The sequence below is a fragment of the Fukomys damarensis genome, unplaced genomic scaffold (genome assembly GCF_012274545.1).
Source record: "Fukomys damarensis isolate Sample0158 unplaced genomic scaffold, DMR_v1.0_HiC HiC_scaffold_1, whole genome shotgun sequence".
NCBI lineage: Eukaryota > Metazoa > Chordata > Mammalia > Rodentia > Bathyergidae > Fukomys > Fukomys damarensis.
Window position 1 is genome coordinate 25115472 of NW_022900913.1, and position 23100 is coordinate 25138571.

The window sequence follows — 23100 nt, forward strand, 5'->3', positions numbered from 1 at the left end:
TTTTTTGTCAGTTTCTGTTCTAGAGTCTTGAATCACGTCTTTCATTTTGCTCACCATCTCTATGGTTTTCTGGGAAATTATTTCTGTTTTGAATTTTTCTAGAGCCTGATTGATCTGTTTTATTACTTCCTGTGCTTTGAGTTCAGGGTGTCCTGGTGGTTCCCTATCAGCCTTTTCATCCTCATTTGCCCTACTGTTTGCCATTGGTGAACTGGAAGTCTGTCTTTGTGTCTTGCTTAAGTGTTTTCTCATTTTTATTTTTGAGGTCTGGCTGTCCTTGGTTTAATCTCTGGGTTATCACCCAAATCTTCCTGATATAGTTGCACCCTAGCTTCTGTGTCTCTAATGACCCACAGACATTCTCATCTTCACAACATCAGAGAAAACAGCTTATTGAATCAACCACAATCCTTTATCCCAACCAGCAACACAATATGATCAAGCACAACTTGGAAACTGACCACCTGTGGTAGTCACTAGTCTATCACCCTTAAACCATTTGAATTAAATTGAAATCAAGAGGCAGTCCAAAACATGTCTGTAGTGAACAAACTTTTCAGTATAGTATATTTAACATTTAGGATGGGGGCTCAGACAGTGCTAGGACTCAAGACCCCTGATCTCAGTTAGCTGATGGCTGAATCCCATGATGCAGACTGACCTCGGGCTGCAAGGCCCAGATTGAGTTCCCCAACCTTCTCAACGGTTGAACTCCACACCATTCTACTACAGGTTTCCCATGCCCTTTCTTTAAAGATATTCAATGTTGGGAACTCAGAAAAATACTCTCTATGACCACCTCTGCCTCTGCAGAGTGGGTCCAAAGACTGGCTCAATCAGGAGGTCTGAGAGTGCACGGGGGAGGGGGCGGGTTCAGGGGCACCCACGTGGCTACCTTCCTGGTGCTGGAGTGATGGCAGCTCCCAGTGGGGGAAGGTGTCGCTATCCTTCCCATGGTGGATCCAGGGCCCAGGCAGCCCTCCTGGTTCTGGAGCAATGGTGGCTCCTGGTGAGGGAAGGTGTGGCTATCCCTCCCCCCTTCTGTTTAATTTCTTGCCTTACCTGGTGGATTTATTCTGTTGGGGCTCATGGAGTTGTAGTCCTTGTTATCTTTTCCTAGAATGTCCTTTAGACCATTTTGCAATACTGGTATAGTGTTCATATATTTCTTCAGGTGTTTTGTCATGGAAGTATCTTACTTCTCTGTCAATTTTGAAAGATAGTTTTGCACAGTATGTTAATCTGGGTTGTAAATTATTTTTAGGGTTTGAAATACTTCACTCCCAGCTCTCCTTGACTTAAGGGTTGTGTCAAGTGCTGTGATTCTGATGGATTTTCCTTTATAGGTGATTTATTTCTTTTTCCTAACAGCTTTTAATATTCTGTTCTTGTGTTGAATTTCTGGAATCTTGACTATTATGTGTCTTGGTGTAGATTTTTTTGGACATGGGTAACTGGTGTTTTAGTTGACTCACTTATCTGTATGTCTAATTATTTTTCTCTGCTTGGGAAGTTTTCTGCCATTACTTCTGTGAACAGTTTTTTAAAAAAATGTCCTTTGTACCATCTCCTGCTTTTTTGTTGACACAGATAAAGCTTTTGTTATTTTTCTTTGCATCATCTAGCAGCTGTTGGATTGATTTTTCATTGTTCCTTGGTGTTTTTAAGAAATCTTTCTTTTTCATGGTTACTAACAGCAATCCTATCTATATCTGATATTCTGTTCATCACATTGGCTCATTCTGCTGCATATACTTTTAATGGAATTTTTAACCTCTTGGATTATGTTTGAATCTGTTTCATGATTCCATTTCTTTCCTATGTTGTTTGTTCACAATTTCCATCATTTTCCTAAGCTTCTCTATATTTTTATCTGTATTTGCTCTACAGTCACTGTATCTTTCATTATGGTCACCATCTCTGTAGTTATATGAAAAGTATTTCTGTTTTGATTTTTTTCTACAGCCTCATTTAGCTAGTTTGTTACTTTTACTATTACCACTTAAGAGAGAGCAGGTGGGTGGGTTTCAAATTGCTCTACCTCATTGCTCTCTGGACTTACCTTTGGTGAGCTGGAAGTTTGGTGTTGCATCTTGCTTAAGTGTCCTCTCTCCCCCACCTCCATGTGTGTGTGTGTTTGTGTGTGTGTGTGTGTGTGTGTGTGTGTATTTATTTAGTTTAATTCCTCGGTTGATGCTTGTAAATTGCTTATGGCAAATAGATTTATTACTAGTATTTAGAACCCTTAGGAAATGACTGCTTCTCAGTGCTGTCTTCCAAGTATAGCTTGCTTTTGGGCTTTGCTTCTGTTACAAGAACCTACATCTTCAATTTATTGGAGATGCAAGTTTGCTGCCTATTTGGCCTAGTTCTTTGTTCTTTAGCACTGGCCTATAGTGTTGCTTATGACCCTAGGCAATTTCAGTCTTGACACACCAGAAAAAAGAACTGATTAGAACAACTATGTCACCTTGGCTAAAGTAGTATAATCAGCAGTAATGGCAGCATCAAATATAGCTTAGAAGATGAGAAACTGTGGTAGCTATTAATTTGCACCTTTATCCATATGAACTAGAATTGTGGCTATATAATGTATATAATGAAATTTAAAACAAACCAGAAAATTGTATATAGTAAATTTGCCCTCAATATGGTAATTTTACCCTCAAGGGAAAATTTAAAAGAAGTTGGGGCCAAAAATTGAGAAATAGAGGAAGAGATTAGAAGCAAGACTGGCAATCAAAGGAAGATTATGCATACTTTGGGAAACTGGTGAAGAAAATAGGAGGGAAGGAATGAAGGAAGAAATAAAAACAAGAACAGAACAAGAACAACTAAAACTAGAAAGAATGTTCACACTTATATAAAAACAATTACAAACAATCAAGAAAAAAGAAAACAAAAATAAGAAAAATAAGAGAAAAAAAGTCCACTTCAAGGTGTACCTGTGCTGTCACTGGTAGACAAAGTGGGCAGACAGAGTTCAGATCCATGTTGTTTATTCCCAATAAGCCAGCAGTAGATTTACAGCAGGGTAATGTATAACCCCAGAAAGCCTGCACCTTTAATTCTGAAGCCCAGGCTGGTTTCTGGCTATATGAATGGAGCCTGTTTTGTTCAGCCTGCAACCCCATGCAACCTCTGCCAGCTTGAACTTGGCTCCTTGACCTCCGGCTGAGTTGAACTCAGTTCTGCCTCACACTGATGGAGCCAGCCTACAGCTGCTCTGAGTTCCAAGCTCAGCTGGCCTCTCTCCAAGATGGCTACCAGCCAATAGCCCTCTCATGGGGGATTTCTGAACCCAAATAACTCACCAGCCATTGTAGTTCACTGCATCCACTAGTTTGTTCCACTGATGCATTTCTCCATGGAGGCCTCTTGGGTTGCCAGGAGTCACTGAGCATCTGCAGATTTGAGCCACCTTTTCCACACCAAAAGTCAGGGCTTAGGGAGAAAGCCACCTCCTTCTTTATTGAAGTCTCTCTCTTCATTTTCCCCATGGGTTTCAATTCTTCATTCAGGGAAGCCACTTTCCTCCTCTTCCTCATGTTGCTATATTCCAGCACCTGGAACCAAGTCTCAGAGAGGCTATTTCCCTGCTGTTCACCACTCTTCCATCTTCTCACAAGCCCCAGGAAATTATTTTTTATTGTATCTAACATGCTATACTGTTTTCTAACCTGTGCCATCTTCCTCCCACTATTAATTTATTCCATTTCTCTAGACTGGCCATGGAAAAATTTCTTATTTAACATTCTTTTGGCTCTTCATGGCTTAGTCTTATTTGCAAGGTGGCAGAATCTAACACAGTTAATAGATGTCACTGTCTAATAGTCAAGGTAGCCACTGAACAAGCACTTGTATCAGAATCCTCAGGTTTTTTTTTTTTTTAATGGATAAACTCCCTACTTGATTGCCTCTGTAAGGTTCAACATCTGTGCACAATATTTACTTAAGATAGTCATGTAGCCATCTCTCCATTTAAAATACGACATTAGAGATGTAATTTACCCGGGTCTGATCACTGGCTTTCATTAGCCTCCAGCTGCAGCACATTGCCTCATGCACTAAGAAGCCACAGTTGCCCATCAAGACTGATTCAATGGCATTTAATGGTATCTAATCCTGGTCCATTGCCCTCTGGACTGAGATTTTTAAGTTGTGGCCAAAATCTTAGCTCCAAAGATGGAGAAGGGATTAGGTACCACATGGACCTGCGTGTAGGAGCCAGTCTGAATGTGTCCTGTCACTTGATAGCAGACAGACACTCCTCATCAGCTACTCAGGACTTCAGGCGCCAGGAAGTAAGTTGAGGTCAGGGAGTTTGTTTTATCTACTGATTTGGAAAAATATTTAGCCTCCCTGGAACAAGGATATGCATGCATTCCGTGAGCTTGAAGCCATGAAATTTGGCAAGTCTCATATCAGATGCCTAAAACTGTTATACAACACAGTCTAATTTAGATTGTAAGGCTGCCAGAAGGAACCGGATCTCTCTGTTGGTCCAGAAGTCCTCACTGACAATTCTTAGGGGCCAACAATCAATATCAATCAATAACAGTCACAATCATAATCACCATAATAATGATATCCAATGCCTAGATTTGACCTGCAGTTCAAGACAGAGCTTTGCATAATCAGAAGTTAGAATTTGGCCTAAAAGGACATGTGAATGAGTTGTGCAATAATTTGGCCATCCTACAAATACAGACAAAGGTATCTGACAGTATGAATGAAAATGAGAACATCTTAGGAAAGAAAACAGGGTTCTTGTAATTTTTCATCAACAAGGGCATTGCAGGTCTCAGATAATTTTATTCAAAATTATTTCTAATAATTTAAATTTTGCTAAGCATGGTGGTGTACACCTATAATCCTGGTACTTGGAAAGCTGAGGCAGGAGGATTGCAAGTTTGAGGCTATACTGGGCAACTCAGAGAGACCGTGTTTTAAAATAAAATAAAACAAAAAAGACGTGGTAGTTCAGCAGTAGAGTGCTTGCCTAGCATGTATGAGGGTTTGAGCTCAATCTCAAACCATTGAAAAAAATGAAAAATAAACAGACAACTTTAATTGTGCCGTTTACTTTTGCATGCTAAATGTGAGTTTACAAGGGCAAGTGCTTAAAGTGGTGTTCTCTGGGAAAATAACACAAAATAGAATGACAAACTCAAAATCAGTGTGCGTTCACTGAACTTTAAAATTTTCAGTGATAAATTGTGTCATATATATATATATATATGTGCAGAGTTTTTGAAAAAAACATACATCTTAGATCACACAGATCTGTATTCAACATGTGGCTCAGAAATTTTTTGATTTTCTTATCTGGATGTTCCATTTATCAGCCCAAAATGTATTCTTTGGAATGCTACTTTTGCAGAGTAAGAAAAATGATCACAGTTAAAAAAAAAAAAAAAGGAATTGTAGTTAAATATGTTTGGAAGTAAAGTGAATAAAGTTTAACTGGCTTCTTAAGTAAATGATTCCTCAGAGCTTTCATTATAAAAATACAGTGTGCCTCTCAAAGAGGAAGCAACATTTAAATTAAAATGTAATCAATAATTAGATGTTGCCCAAAGTTAACCAAATATGGAAACTTTTTTCACATAGCATCTCATGGAGTTTAGGAATTTAGTAGAACAGTGACTACATTTCTCAGGACTCTTCAGGTCACAAGTAATAGAGACCAAACACTAGCTTAGGCAAAAAGTGGAAACCATTTGCTCTGGTAACCAAATCAAAAGCAGGACAAAGGTGGAGATAGCCTCATGGGCAACTGGAGTAGCTTATAATAGTTAATATTTATTGTGAGATGATAGTGTGCCAGGCCCTGCTTGACATACTTCACATACATTAATTCATTTGTCTGCATGACAACTACATGAGTAAAGTACTATTATTATCTTTACAAAAGGGGAAACTCAGGTTCAGAGAGGTTAAGCTTCTCAGGGTTACCCTAGCAGTCTGACTCTGAGCTCACTCTTGAAACTGTGAACCTTCTGTTTCTCCATGGATTTAAAAACTGTCAAAGTTCACGTTCTCTGTGTGACTCTTGTCCTTGTGTCTATTTCATTCTCTTTTACCCAGTTTCCCCATGAGACTTTAGAGATCTGGCTCGTGCTTCTCAGCTTGGACCCTCACCTTCTTCCCAGGCGAGGGTTCTTCCTCCAATTTCTATTACAAATATTCTAGAGAAGGGCTATATGATTAGGGCTTGACTTGAGGTCATGTGCCTGATCTTGGTTAAATCACTAAGCTGGAGGAGTGTGCATAGGATTCTAATCTGCTACTCCCACTGTGGCCAGGAGAGTGGAGAGGTGTGATTACCACATGCACTATATCAGCATGTCAGAGGCTGTGATGTGGAGCAGTTCTCTGAAAGAAAGAGAGTGTGGTTTCCAGAAGTGGTCTGGGACACTGATATTCCAAACTCTGACCTAGCCCGGAATATTTTAGAATCAAATGGGATATGTATGCAGAGGTGCCAGAATGGCACTGGAATAGGTTGTTGATTCACTGTGACTGTTCTTCTAGTTAGGTTACAAAAAAGAAAGATCTTCCTTTTAATGTAGAAGAACTAGCAAGGAGTGATGTTTTGTATATATATATATATAATAAGCTTGAGAATTAAAATAAGACCTGACTGCCAAGTCAGACTTCTTAGGTCTAAGAAGTCACACTAAGCTGGAAGATAGACAAAACAAGGTCAGAAAAAGAGGCTGGAAGATCCAAATCTGGCATAAAGCACAGGCATGTCCATGGAGCAGACCAGAGGTCAACATGCAGAGGTCCAATACAAGTGAATAGGCACAGGTGGGATCACATCAGGCAGAAGAGGTGACCCAGAGCAAGGACTGGAAAGATTCATCGGGCTGGTGTTCAGATCCCAGCCGGGAGGTCAGGGAGCAGGCCTCAGATGTAGAATAAGAAGACAAAGCACAGACTCAGATTCCAAAATAAGAAGGCAAGTCTGTGCCGAGTGGAGTCGTATGGACTATAGAACCCAGCAATGTCAGGGACTATTTCCTCAAATTCCTATCAGGCAACATGACCCCAAATAGCACACTGATTTACTTTAAACAACTTTATCCATTTTCTAACGATCATTGACTGCAGGATTGCAGGTCCAATCCCCGAATAGGAGCGTGTAGTGTGAGCACTTGTGAAGTTGACAAGTTTAGTCTGGTTTGTCTTTTTCAGGCTTTTCCTGCTCCTACCTTTCTTATTAGACAGTTGTGTTCTTCAGTTCAGTTAAGAGTGGTGGTGCCTCCTCTTTTTGTGATTATCCATGAAGTGGATCATCGCCCACCTCATTTGCTATTAATTTCTATTCTTGCTGTAATAAATTGCCACAAACTTAGTGGCTTAAAACAACATAAACATTATTTCACAGTTCTAGAAGTCAGAAGTTAAAAATAGGCCTCACTGGGCTGATATCAAGGTTCTGGGAAGGCTGCATTCCTTCTGGACACCCTGAGCCTGCATTTCTTGGCTTGTGGTCCCTTCATCTTCAAAAGCATCGACATGGCATGCTATAATTTTTCTCTAATTCTGATCCTCAGCCTCCCTCTTATAAGGATCCTTGTGATGACAGTAGACTCTCACCTCTGATAATCCAGGATACTCTCTTCATCTCAAGGTCCTTAACTTACTCATACTCATGAAGTCTCTTCAGCCATGTGAAGTATATTTGCAAGGATTAGGATGTGGAAATACTTTTTTTTTTGTGCGGGAGTAGTTATTAATCAGCCTATTACAGCTGTCATATTTAGCTTTGGTATTTGACATATGCACACATTATTTTTACAATGCTTCCATTGGCCTTTTCCCAAATAATCCAAGGGTGGGAGCTGCATGCCCCAGGTCTGAGCTTTCTTTGTGGAGGAGGATAGGGCTAGAAGGTATATGTTGTTTTCTGAGTGAGGGGGACACCTTAAGAGCCTTGCACATGACAAGGCTAGTTACCCAGGGAGACCTCAACCATTGCTTTTTCACAAAGGCAAGAAATTTCCCAGCCACCTCTGATTTCTAGCTACAGTCATACAAATGTGTTAACTTCAGCAGACTTCATGGAAAGCAGATGGTACTGATGCATGATAATATTCCTCATAATTTTGTTTGTAATGGTAAAAAATTGTAGTTAACTAAGATATTCAATAGTAGAATGGACAAGGAGACTATTGATTTGCTATTGATATACCTTATAATAATTTTGTGATTTGGAAGGATATATACATGTTGACATGAAAAATATTAAAAATACAACACTAAATGAAAAACCCCAGGTTATAAAATTATATTCTTTATATATAATACATGTAACACACACACACACATATATATTTATATATCTATATACTAAAAAACAAAAACAAAAAGTATATATAGAAATCTAAAAGTATGCCTGGGATAGTAACACTCCAGCTTCAGAATAGTGGGCTCTGCTGGACAGGAGGGTGGGAATGGGATTGGAGAAGCCATATAAAGGACAGCAGCCTTGTTGGCAAATCTCATTCATTTCTTTAACAAAAAAGGAAGTAAATATAGTAAGATGAACATATTTGTTTCAGTTTCATGGTATATGCCATGTAGTCATTAAATTATTCTCTGTACTCTTCTGAATCCCTGAAGTATTTAGTAATGAAGCAATAAATAATTTAAAAGTCTAGGCATAACACATAATTTATTTGGACTAATTTTTTTTTTTTTTTTGTACTGGGAATTGAACTCAGGACCTTGCACTTGCAAGGCAGGTAGCAGAACCACTGAGCTAAATCCCCAGCCCTATTTGGACTAATTTTTAAAAGCAACATTTCCCCCTGTATGCTGTAGTGTGGATCTGAATGTTCCTGAAAAACCCAGGGATAGGTCCTCAGCTTGCTGCTCCTAGGAGGTGATGGAATCTTTAAGAGGTGGGGCCTAGTGGGAGGTCCTACTCCACTAGGAGTGTGCCCTCGACCTGCCTTATGTCTTCCTCTCACTTTCCTTCCCAGCTACCGTGAGATGAGGCCTTTGTCCACCATAGTGCTCTGCCATCATGGGCTACCTCTCCATAGGCCAAACAAACGATGGCCATGAACTGAAACCTCTAAAACTGTGAACCAAAATAAACGTTTTCTCTCTGTCTTTTTTTTTTTAAAGCTGGATGTCTCAAGTATTTGTGATGTACAGTAATGGAAAGCTAACACACTATAGGGTAATGTTAAGAAAAAGTTTCAACTAGACTCATCAATTAATGATTTATAATTTTCAACACTATGCTCTGATTTAAAAACTGATTTAGTGCCCAAACTTTGAGCTCTTCAATCAATTCATAAATTGATTTGCTTACTTGTTTTCTTAAATACCATGATGTGAACATATTCTTGTTTTCTTTTTATGCAGGTTTCCACTGGAAAAAGTAATAAGGATTAAAAAAAAATTAAAAATAAGAGCTTTGTGGGCCAGGGATTTAGCTCAGTGGCACTGGGCCTACCTGGTAAGCACAAGGTCCTGAGTTTTATTCCCATTACTGGAAAAAGAAAGCAAAACCACCACCACCACCACCACCACCACCAAATGGACAAATAAGAGCTTTATGGAACTAAAATTTGTATACTATACAATTTACAAACTTAAAGTGTATGATTCAGTAGATTTTAGTATGTTGACAGAGTTGCATGCCATGACCACAATAAAATTTAGATCATTTTTGTTGTCACAAAATAACTCTATCCACTACCATCTCTCCAACTCTCACCCTATCAATCTAGGCAACCACTGAGCTACTTTCTATCATCATAGATTTTCCTATGCTGGGAATTTTTCCCCCCTGAAATATATCATGTTTGCAGCAACAATAAAGACCTTAACATATCCAAAGAAATGGAAGTGTCCTGCAAAGTAAGTTCCCATACCATATTGGAGTGAAACTAGAAACTTACAGCAGAAACATACTTAGAATACAGTAACTTTTTCTCTCTGTCTTTTTCCTATTACATGTGTTTTATTTCATACTTTTTAATGTATTAACTTTTTCTTATAAGGGAAACCATGTGATGCTCAAGCTTGAATGTCTGATTTACTTCATTTAGCATTATGGTCTCAAGGTCTATCCATTTTCCTTCAAATGCCTCAAGTTTATATTTACGGCAGAGTAGTATTCCATTGTGTATTAAAAACTTTTAAAAAAATCTGTTCATCTGTTGATGGATATATAGGCTATTTCCAAGATTTAGCTATTATAAATTGTGCTGCTATCACGATGGATATACATACACCACTATTGTATGAGGTTTTTAACTCTTGGGAAGATGCCCAAAAGGGGAATAGCTGGGTCAAATGGAATTTCTATTTTTAGCTTTTTGAGGCATCTCCTTATTGATTTCCATATTAGTTGTATCAGTTTACACTCCCACCAATAGTGAAGAAGTTTTCCTTTCCACAGCTTCATCAGCATTTGTTAGTGGTTGATATCTTGATGGTAGAATTCTTTCTGGGGTGAGGTGGAATCTTACTGCGGTTTTAATTTGCATTTCTTGGGTGGCTAGCAATGTTGAAGATTTTTTATGTACTTGGCCAATTGTATTTCCTCATCTGAGAAATTTCTATTTATTTCAGATGCCCATTTTTTGATTGGGTCTTTAAATTTGGGGGATCTATTTTTTTGACATCTTTATATATTCTAGACGTTATTCTTTGTATGAAGAGTAACTGGCAAAAGTATCTTCCCATTCTGTAGGTTGTCTCTTAACTTTGTTGGTGGCTTCCTTTGTTGTACAAAAGCTTTTTAATTTAATGTGATCTTATTTGTTGATTCTTGGTATTATTTATTGAGAAATAGGGATTTTCATACAAATATGAATTCTTACTAAAAGTCTCTCTAGTATGATAATTCCAGCATGAACTTCCTTTATTAGGATAAAGTCAGTATTTCTCCCCAGGGGCTTATGCAACAGATATTAATTTTCTCTATGGAACTAGATGGAAAATGTTAGTTAAGAATCTTATAATGAATACAGAATTACCTCTTCACTATGATAATATTGACTAGTGACTATTACTTTATCCAAATAATATGAGAATCCAACTTTGCCAGTTCTACATTTCTGCCTTATACAAAGTCTTACTGGGAAATTTAAAAGTAAATTACATTTAGAAATTTAATTTAGCCTTCCTTTCTTTTCTAGTCCTCCAGTACTTTGTACGTTTACTCTGCAGGCATCAATGTTGTATTATTTCTCTAGTCTTCCAAAATGGAAACAAAGTGCTTGATACTCTGCAGGGTAGAATTTATTGTTGAAAAATATAAGACAATAGAGTTGAGAGAGTGGAGCCATCAGTAAACATAGAAAAGTGCACAATTATTTTTTGTTTGAGCAATAAAGATAATACTTTCAGGGCTGCTCTGGGGTCATGCAGTGACTCTTTGGAAAATTTAAAAGTATCCTCTTTCTCTGGGTGAGTGCAACCCTTGTTGGAAATTCACATAAAATAATTGTAAATATTTATGGAATACAGTGTGATGTTCTGATATACATATATGATGTAAGGGATCAAACCAGGGTAATTTACATATCCTTTACTTCAAATATTTACATTTTTCATATTGGGAACATTTAAAGCGCTTTCTTATAGTATTTTAAAATATATAATAAATTGTTATTAATTATACCATCCTACTACAATGTAAAACACTAGAAATTATTGTTCCTGTCTCATTGTATTTTTATATTTGATCCAATTTCTTTTTATTCTTTCTGCCTCTCTTTTCTTTGCAGCCTCTGGTAACTGCCATTCTATTCTCTAGTTCTATGAAAGCAACTTATTTTATCTTCCACATATAAATGAGGATATGTGCTATTTGTCTTTCTGTGCCTGGTTTATATCATTTAACATAACATCCTCCAGGCTCATCCAAGTGACTAAAAATGACAAAATTTCATTATTTTTGATAGATAATATATATTGTATAATACTACATACTAATATATAATAGTATCATTTAAAAAATCATTTGTTAACCCTGTGTGTCCATTTGTCTGTTGATGGATGCCTCGATTAGTTCTATTTTTTGGCTGTTGACAACATTGCTGCAGTAAACATGGGAGTGCAGCTATCTCTTGGACACATATACTGTTATCCTGTCTTTTGTATATATACTGTCTTAATTACTTTTTTCTCATTGCTGAGACAAAATATCCAATACCCAAGTTAAAGGGGAAGGGGTTTATTTAACTCACAGTTTGTAGAGTTTTTAGTCCATAATTGGCTGGTTCTAAGGCAGAGTGGTATATGGCAAAGGGGCATCACACAGGAGAAACAGTTCATGGTGCCCACATGGTAGCAAAAGCAACAGGGGAACCTTAACAGGGTCTTTTTGCCTCTTTTATCCAGACTACCGGATTTAGGGCAGTGCTAAATCAATCAGTGTTCTGGTTTAGTAACAACCTTCCCTTAATCCCAGCATCACACACCCTAGATCCAGCCACCTCTGAAATTATTATTTTATGACATATAATGTTTACATTCATTGTGTTTATTTGGTACATGTATGTGACACATTTTAAATTTTTAAATTTCTCATTCCTCTGGCCTCCTCCCCTTGCTCTCCATCTCTTGAACCCTTTCCCACTTAGATTTATCTCCCTGTTTCCTTTTATCAGTCTTTTGTTTTGCTCTTTATGTACACTTTGCAGAATTTTTTTTTGGTCAGGGACTGTGACTAAATTTCTATAGTTGTCTATTCCTGAGTCAGGAGATTTTTTTAAAATTGATTTTTCAGACTTGGTGTTGTATCTGGCTCATAGCAGGCTGTCAATGAAAGATAGTTGCACTGTAGCAAGTGATCCTGATAAGATTCCCCTCTGTGTCAGAACCTTTGATGAGCTGAAGCTGGACAAGGTATGGTTTCTAGCTCCTAACTTGTAGTCTGTTGAGTAGACTGTCCTTTTCTGCTGGGAACCAGTCACTACAGGTCTTCAGTAATGAATGGAGGGGTGTGAGCTGGGTGATTTGTCTAGTTATGCCCACAGGACCACTAATGAGGGCAGAGCTGCCAGGTGCCTGTTATTTTTCCTTCAGAGAAGGTTTTTGCGAATCCAGTTCCAGGCCATGATAGTTTATATGTCATTTCTCTGGACACTGGAAATCCTTGCTCACAGTTCAGGGGCAGAGACCCCAACAGTCTTAAAATATACAAACCACAAACTCTTCTTTCCTTATGCTGGATGGGACATTGTGCCAAGGAACATTGCTTGGAGTAAAGGGATCTGGACAGTATTATGGATGACCCCACACAGAGTTATTAAGGATTGAATAGCCCACTTGGCAAACATACTGATAAGAGAAATATGTTCTGACGTCTTTTGGGACTAAGAATAATACTACAGTCTTGTGGGTAGAGGGTGAACTTTTCCCTGAAATGAGTAGACAGACCATCCCCCAGCCATCTTCAGTGAGCTCAGTCCTGGAGAAGGAGGTTCTGACATACAAGGTGGGTCTCACCCGAGAAACAGGATGAGTTTTCTCTTGGCACTAGGGCCCCCACTTGCTTTGGTTCGGATGTTGACCAGTGAAAATGTTCAGAAAGCTTGTGTGGGGATGGAATGTGCTGGCCATGTGACTGAAAGACAGATGGAAGGGACCAGAATAAGGCATAATATTTTAATGTGTTATGCTTCACTTTCCTGATTTTGGACACAGACACACAATTTGTTTCATTTTGGTCACTTAGGCCGGGGATAAAGAATCTCCTGGAACCGTGGAGAGATCTCATCATCTATAAAATGGGGAAACTAGGACATACTGCTCAGAGGTTGTTGTGTGAATTGAGTGGGATAGCCCTGCTCAAGGTACCTGTAACTGTGCTCACTGTTTCCTTTACTTCTCTAGTGAGCTACCTTGGGAACTGTTCCCAGGGAAGCTTCTGTTTCACTCATTCTTAGTCTTGTCCTCAGCATTTCATTCCTATTTTAGAAAGCCAACTCTACTCCCCGAGTCTTTCTTTGGATAAACTTGCTCATGTGCCTCATGCTGGCTCACAACATTGGTAATACTAGACAGTAAGGGGATCCAGTACTACAGAGTAAATTAGTGAAATGGAAAAGAAACTAAGGCCTCTGGCTCCTACAGGTAAGTCTTATACTCTGCCTGGGTTAAGAAGCTGAAGTTCAGAGTGGTCAGGGACAGTGTGCCCAAGATCACACAGTTAGTAAATGGCAAAGCCTATATTTAGCCCTAGCCTGCCTGTCTCACCCTGTCACACAATGCTCGTATGATAGTTATATCCAGTTAGAAGGATTAGTCCACAGATTTTTCATATTTCTAAAATTTTCTGATTATTATCTTATAAAGTACCATAAAAAGTGATATTTTAAAGTAATAGATGATGTAGAAATCTCAAACATTTTTTTGTTATAACACAGTCATTAACTCTTTTCAAATTGTTCAAACAATTAAACTTGCCCAATCCTACATTCTTTCACTATGACCAACTTCATCGAGGGAGTTTTCACACAGAGACATTAAATGTTGGCAGGACATTTTAGTCTAAATGTATTCCTATTAAAGGCAAATTTTTTGAATTTCTGACTGTACAAGGTAAGGATAATTATAATTTGTGTCAAATGAAATTATTAGGAAAAGGTTTTTATGAAGCCACCCTTAATAAACCAAGCATATTAAGTAGTTAATCCACCTAATCAGAATCATTTTGGCATTTGGAACTAGTGTATATAAGACTGCTTTTTCTTTTCTTCTGGAGAGTGAGCCCAGAGACTGCTGTGCTAAATGGATGCTTGAAACCCATTCTTTAATGAAATAGTCTTAGTACTATTTGTTCATATTTCCAATATATTTAACAAGGGATAATTACAAATTAAGATGACTGATTCCACCATAAAAAATAAAGTATTTGTTATTGTTATGGTATAAATAGGCATCCAATAATTCATAAGATGCTGGCATGAATCTTTCTGAGATTATTCTAGAAATAGAAATACAAAATTTAAACAGACTTTTTATCTTTATCTCACACATGAAAGCCTTTCAACTATCAGCTCACTGCCCTTTTTTTTCTAAATGCCATAAGTTTTAATCTAACTCAGACATGTAGTTTAAAATAATTTTAAGTATTCATTTAGGAAGTTAATACATATAAAATGTAGTTATGTGGAATTCATTTTTTAAAATAAGACATATTGTCACCTAGCCTTATGGGATCAGAACTATTTCAAAGTAAGAAAAAACAATTCTCCACATGTGCATTTACTCAGAATAGCTGGATTGTTACTAGTGGTTAATTTAGTAACTTGTTTGTATTTGCATATTGCACATTTTATACCAGAGAGATAGTATGAACACGTGCCCATGCATTCAATTTTCACCTTTTAAAAAATGCCATCTGAAATGAAACTGTAGCAGTTTACATGTACAGTTATAGTAGGGTAAAAACTAATATATGACTGAATATAAATTGGGGTTTCATCTACTTAATAGAGATTATCAGGCTGCCAGGTATTTTTATCTTTATTTAAAATTTTTTTTATTGGTTCATGTTTGTAATACACAAGGATCACATTCATCGTGGGGAGTTGGTACATGACGCATCCTAGTTCTTTTATTATTATTTTTCTTCTTTAAATGACAATTTGAAGAACATTGAGGCATAAGATCTATCAGAATGGATATGGAAAATGTATTTCTGATAAGCATCTAGGAATTTATAGCAGCAAATTATTTTGATGCCTTTCAAAAGCTTTATTTTAAGAGGACACATCTTTATTTAAGGATAGTTGTAAGGATAATGCCATTGCTCCAAACCACTGTTTTTTTTTTTTCACCAGTAGGAAAAATTTACTGAGAGAAAAAAAGCTTCTAAGAGAGAGAGAAGGGGGACTAGAAAGTGCCCCTCCAAATCACTGTTTTTCAAACTGGAGGTCATGATCTCTGTGGCTCTAAGGTACATTCTTGGATAACCATGAATTCTCCTTAACAATGTTAAAAGTTTGCATTAATGTTTCTAAAATAATCCCAAGAATTTTATCCATGTTGTGGATCATCTGAGTCATTATTTCATAACTGACTCCTGCCAAAAATTTTTATGCCCATTTGTTTTTGTGTTTGCAATTCAACATCAAATAACACTACTCTAATAATCATGGGCTAATAGGACAAAAGCAAATGAAGGCCAATTAATGACCTAGCCCTATCATCCCAAGGTTTGCAGTGATGTGAAGGGATGAAGTGATGGAAAAATTGAGTCGTCAGACTCATGGAACATCCTAGTGATGCTGAACTCAAAAATACTTGCAATGTAGCAATCGTACTATACTGACATTGCGAGCAGCAGATCAGTTTTGAAAAATATCTCTCAGGTTAAACTCATGTAAGTAATTTGAATTATATTGGTTTTGCCATTTTGTTTGAATTGCACTTTAAAATTTATTGTGGCTTTAAATTTCATGAGTGTTATAAATATAATACTTTTCCTCTTGGTTTTATGTTTTATATACCTAAGTAACCTTATAGTGAAAAAATAATTTAAAATACCAGTACATGGTCTCTGAGAGTTTTTCCTTTAAACTTTTAATTTTTTAAAATTAAAAGTGGTCCTTTTATGAAACAGTGCTCTAAACATTTTGGACATTTTCTTTAGGAATCGTCTCTCCAGTACATTTCTTTGAATGTTTTCACTAGTACAAATCTTGCTTCTCTGACCATGGGCAAGTGAAAGCCAATGCAGGAGACACCTATGTTTGCTAGCTCAACACCCATGAAACTTTCGCTTGGATTTTGCCCCTGTTTTCCTCTTGGGAATGCAGTCTTGCTGCACTGTCAATCACAGTGTCCCATTCCCCTACCCCCTCTCCCCTGGCCAAGGGCTGGCCAGGAGATCCAGATCATGTCAGTCTGACTCTTGCTGGAATTTGAGGCTTGAGGGGGAGGGACACAAGAACTGAAAATAGTTGAAGCTGATTCATTCCAATGGTGAAGGCATGAGGAGCTACTGCATTCTCTGGTTTTGCCTGGATTTTGTCCTTTTCAAGATTAGTTGATTTGCTGTTGCTTTAGTAGGAGGAGCCAGACACCCTTTATCATTGAGCAAATCCTGTATTTCCTTTACTTCTGATTCACTTAAATAGAATCAGTCTTTCTTGATGTAGTCATTAAAAGAAAATGTCTGGCAAAAAGGGTAGTGGTGATGCTGGGGAATTTTTTTTTTTCTTCCTGGTATCAGTAATCGAACTTAGGACCTTGTGGTTGTGAGGTAGGCATTGTGTCACTGAGCTAAATCCCTGCCCTGGATAATTTTTTTAAAAAATAAAAAACATAATATGGAAATAAAGTAACAAGAATTTTTTAAAAATGTGGCCTTTACTGGGGTTTCTCTGATGATTATATTTTATCAACACTTTTGACTATGACTTGAAAATCAACTTGTGCTGGTTCTCTCGCTTACCAACTTTATACAACCTTGAGCATATTCCTTTAACTTGTAAGCCTCAGCTTCCTCAAACTTTCCTTGTAATATTGGAGATAGTGGAACAATCAACCTGCCACATTGGTGGGTTCCATATCCTTGGAGTCACCCAAACTCAAATGGAAAGTAATTGGAAAAAATTACATCTGTCTTTGACACATATAGACAGTTTTCCTTAGTACTCTAAACAGTGATACAGTACAAGTATTTACCCAGCACTGAGGCTGTATTAGGTGTCGTGGGTAATCTAGAGATAATTTGAGATACACAGGAAGACATGAATATGTGCGTTAGCTCATGTCCTAACAAATACCTGAGGTAATAAAATTTTAGAGAAAAGGTTTATTTTATCTCACTCTTGTGGAGATTTCAGTCCATAATCAATTGGCCTGTTTGCTTTTGGACCTATTAAGAAGTAGCACATCATAACAGGAGTGTATGGCAGGACAAAACTGCTCAGCTCCTAGAGGGGAAGTGAAAAAGAAAAAAAGATGAAGAGACCAGGTTTCCACAGTCCCCTTCATGAGCATTTCCCCAATGACCTGAAGACCCATTAAGTCCCACTTCTTCAAGTTATCACGACCTCTCAATAGTGCCAAGCAGGGACCAAGCCTTTAATATTTGGGTCTCTGGGGAACATTCAAGATCCAAATTATAGTTCTAGGTTCAATGCAAATATGATGCCACTTTATATATAAGAAAGAGACTTGAACAATCATGGATTTTTGTATCTTTGAAAACAAACCCTATGGTTACTTAGGGAAAATGTATATATTACATGGTATTGTGAAGTATAAGGGCATATAAGACAAATAGCAAATATATAAATATAAAATACTATTATAATTTTCATTTACATTTCAGTCATTGTTCTATATCCTGGGGACCCAAAAGTAATAAGAAAATATAAATTTAATATTCTCTGCTTATAGTCATAGTCATCTTTTTGTTTCTGGGACAAAATACCTGACACACTCAAATTAAAGGAGGAAAATTTTGTTTTGACTTACAGTTTCAGAGATTTCAATCAATGCTTAGCTGGCTCCAAGGTAGAAACATTATAAAGGAAAGGCATGATGAAGGGAAGCTACTCAGTCTCATGGGAAAGGAAGAGTGGCGGGCAGGGGGAGATGGGCTACGGGGACAGGATATACTCTTCAAAGGTAAGCTTCAAGTGACCTACTTCCTCTAACTGGTCCCAGCTCTAATAGCGCATTCATGAGCATTCATGAAGTTAAGGCCCTCATGATCCAGTTACTTTCCAAAAGCCCCACCTCTGGACACATGAACATATTGGAGGGCAATTTTTGATCCAAGCTATAACAATTTTCCTGGAAAAAAAAACCCATTAAGTTTGGAAGGAGGACATTAATATTCTATTTCAGATGTAAAGCAAGACTCTGAAGGAAGAGAAGAAATATTTCAAGAGTCAAAGAAGGGAGAATAGTGGTTGGAAGCCAAAGGATAATAGATCAGAAACTGCAGAGTGAAACATTAGATAATATGATCCTTTCATTGACTCCACAATACAGCAGTGACCACTGAGAAGTTCAAATACTATAATTACTGTAATTAGATTTAAAAATGGAAATCAGGGGGTAGGGGTTTAGCTCAGTGGTTCCAGCACCTGCTTCACAAGCACAAGGACCTGAGTTTGATCCCCAGTACCAAAAAACAAAAAACAAAAAACAAAAAAAACAGGAAATCAATAGATGCTGGGTTCTGCATCTTGGTTTCTACTGGTCTCCAAATACACCCTGTGTAAAATAAAGGGATCAGTTTTTACATTTCTGGAATTCTATGTGGGATTATTGAACTGAGGGATGTCACCCAGGTATTACTGATATTATTTTATGCTCAGAAACTAGATTTGCAAAACAGGATTTAGGGATTGGGCTGTGTATATATTCAAGAAGCACATTGCTTGCTTCCTTGACCATAAGGAGGAAGGGGGTATGGATAATTCATGGAACAGATGGTATCATGATTACTTAAGACATCACTGGGAGCTATCAAGGCATGCTGTGCAGATGGCAGGCAAAACTTTGGGAGATCAAGTGGCTGTGGGATTTAGTTCATATAGTGATGGTGTTTGTAAACATTATGGAGTCTTCTGGCTTTTTCTGATGACCCTTGATAGTACGGGAGGAATGTAAAGCTATGAACACAGAACTAAGAATGCACGCAGAGAATCGGAAGGCACTCACTATAGCTTTGGAGGGAGCTTTCATCTTTTGTCATCGCAGGGTTGATATAGTGAGAGGCAAAGGGGAAGCAGTACAGCACCAAGTAAATACACTTGTTAGACTTCTTACCATACAGTGAGGGAACTGAGGGGCTTGTGTGAGACATCTGGGCAGACATGGACAAGGGTGACAACTCTGCCTGTAATTTCATATTTGTACCTTGCTTGCAGAAATACAAGCTCTCCTCTGCCAAAATATTTTAAAATGAGAACACTTGGTAGTTGCCTCCCTGCTAATAGTACTACTCATTATCTTTATGCCCATTCAAGAGTTAAAATCCAAAAGAGCAGGGATGGAGAGGTATAAAGTCTGGTCAGGGAAGGGAGACCTTAGATATGGAGCTGTGTGATATCACAGATTATTTTGGGGAAGAGGGTGGGGAGCACACATGAAAGTGGATTCCTAAACATTTTAGACCAAAAAGTACAACATTTAAGGCTATTTTTATCTTAATTTATTAACACATGAACATTTATATGGAGTTTTGGGTTTAACATGTTGGCTTTATTTCCTAGGAGCCAAATTTAAGTGTGTTAAAGTCTGTAATCAAAATCCGGAGTCAGCCATGTTGTGGCAGATTTTTTTTTCAAAGCATGTATATGTTCACATATGTATGATATCCCATCCTATCTGCTTAACTGTAGGGCTGAGTCAGTTCCCCTTCTCTCTATCATAATATAGTTCTGATATTGGATATTGGAAATATTGACTATGTTGATATCCCATCATTGATGAAAGTATGGTTATGAAAGCTGCTGGCTAGGAGACTGCAAATACCTTTGGTGTTTTAGCAAGACACATATGTGCTCTGGAAGAAAGAGAAACCCCAAGAAACTTCAGGGCTTTAGCCTCTAGGTCAGTTGCTAGAGCTCAGTGCCCTGAGCATTTGGAACATTAAGTGACAGTTTCTGTACCTTGTCTTGCTAAGTATAAAGTATAGAGTTTGGTAAACTTGTTTGGATTTTGATGAAAAAAATATTTTTGGGGAAAAGAACTCCAGTACAATGGGAAGAGACTTATAGTTCTCTCTTTTTCAAAAAATAAAATAATCATGTTTATTAGAGAAATTAAGAATGCAAATAGGAGAAAGAAGAAAATCATGTATAACTCCACAATGTGTGAAGCTATGGAGTCTTATCTTGATGCACATTCGTTTCAGTTAAAAATACTTTTTTTTTTAACAGATGAAGTTCCTTATGGGTCCATCCTCAGCATTTGTTTACAGTACTGGGGATCAACCCAAGGATAGTATGCATTCTAGGTAAGCACGCTTACACCAAGCCTGTCAAAATTTTAGCCTTTAAAAATTTTGAAATATATTTTCACTAAATTGCACAGGTTGGCCTCAAACTTTGAATCCTCCAGGCCTTAACCTCCTGAGTATCTAGCATAATAGGCATGGGCCACCAGGCCAGCTTTTTCTTTTTCCTCTTAGAGAAAATTTATCTTATTACAATAATGATATAGGGAAAATAATTGCATTTCCCAACCTGCTAGATGTCCAATATGCCTAGTTCATGCCCCTGCCAAATTGAAGAATGAATTCTAAGGAACCAAAGTTAAGAGTAGGAAAATTTTATTAAGAAACAGCTCTAGGTAGTGTGGCCATTTTCACTATGTTGATTCTTCCTATCCAGGAGCAGGGGATATCTTTCCATTTTTTTATATGCTCTTCGATTTCTTTTTTCAGAGTGCTGTAGTTTTCAGTGTAGAGATCTTTTGCTTCTTTTGTTAGATTGATTCCTAGATACTTCATTTTTTTGGATGCTATTGTAAAAGGAATTTTTTCCCTTATTTTTCTCTCCATGAGTCTGTTATTTGTGTATAAGAAGGCTATTGATTTTTGGGTATTCACCTTGTATCTAGATACTCTACTGAATCTGTCAATTAAGTCTAGAAGTTTTTTGGTGGAGTTTTTTGGCCATACTACCAAAACTGTTATATACATTCAATGCAATACCAATTGAAATTCCAACACTATATTTCACAGAACTAGAAAAAAGAATCCAAAAATTCATTTGGAACCATAAGAAACCTAGAATAGCAAAAGCCATTTTAGGCAACAGACACATGGCACCAGGTATAACAATTCCCAATTTGAAACTATACTAAAAAGCCACTGTGATAAAAACAGCATGGTACTGGCAAAGAAATAGGCCTAAGGATCAGTGGAACAGACTGCAAGGCACAAAAACAAACCCAGATGTACTCAGCTACCTCATCTTTGACAAAGGAGCTGACCATCCTCAGTGGAGGAAAGATAGCCTTTTTAATAAATGGTGTTGGAAAAACTGGATGTCAACCTGCCACAGATTAAAATTAGACCCTTATCTTTTGCTATGCACTAAATTAAAATCCAAATGGATTAAAGATCTAAATATTAAAACAGAAACATTAAACTTGCTGGAAGGTAAGTTAGGCAGAACTCTGGAAGACATTGGTATAGGAAAAGACTTTATGAACAAATCCTCAGTAGCATGGGAACTAGCAGAAAAAATCAACAACTGGGATCTCATCTTATTAAAAAGCTTCTGTACTTCAAAAGAAACCATCAGAAAAGCTAAGAGACGATCTACAATGTGGGAAAAAATTTTTACCAGCTTCACCTCAGACAAAGGACTATTATCAAGGATATATAAAGAACTCAAAACAATCAGTCCCCCCAAATATAAAGACCCGATTCAAAAATGGGCATCTGAAATGAACAGACATTTCTCAAAGAAGTAAAAGCAGCAAGTAAATATATCAAAAAATGTTCCACATCACTGATCGTTCAAGAGATGCAGATGAAAACAACACTGAGATTCCACCTCACCCCACAAAGAATGGCTGCTATCAAGAAATCACACAATAACAAATGTTGGCGGGGTTGTGGGGAGAAAGGAACCCTTCTCCATTGTTGGTGGGAGTGCAGACTATTGCAACCACTATGGAAATCAATATAGAGATACCTCAAAGAGCTTGGACTGGAGGTTCTATTTGACCCAGCCATCCCTCTGCTGGGTATCTTTCCAAAAGAACTAAAAGAATCATATGACAGAGAAGTATGCACACCCATGTTTATAGCAGCACAGTTTGTAATAGCTGAATCTTGGAAACAGCCCATTTGCCCATCTGTTGGAAACTGGATAAAGAAGATGTGGTTTTTCTATAAAATGGAATATTACTCAGCCATAAAGAATGAGAAAATAGATTCATTCATAGGAAAATGGATACATATTGAAGATATACTCCTAAGTGAAATAAATAAGTCACACATGTGTAAATGCCGAATAGTTTCCCTGGTGTGAATAATCTGCAATAATACATAAGATCCTAATAAGATTACTGACATTTAGAAATGGGAAGAAAGGAGCTAAAGGTATAGGGAAGGTGGGATGGGTAGGGGAA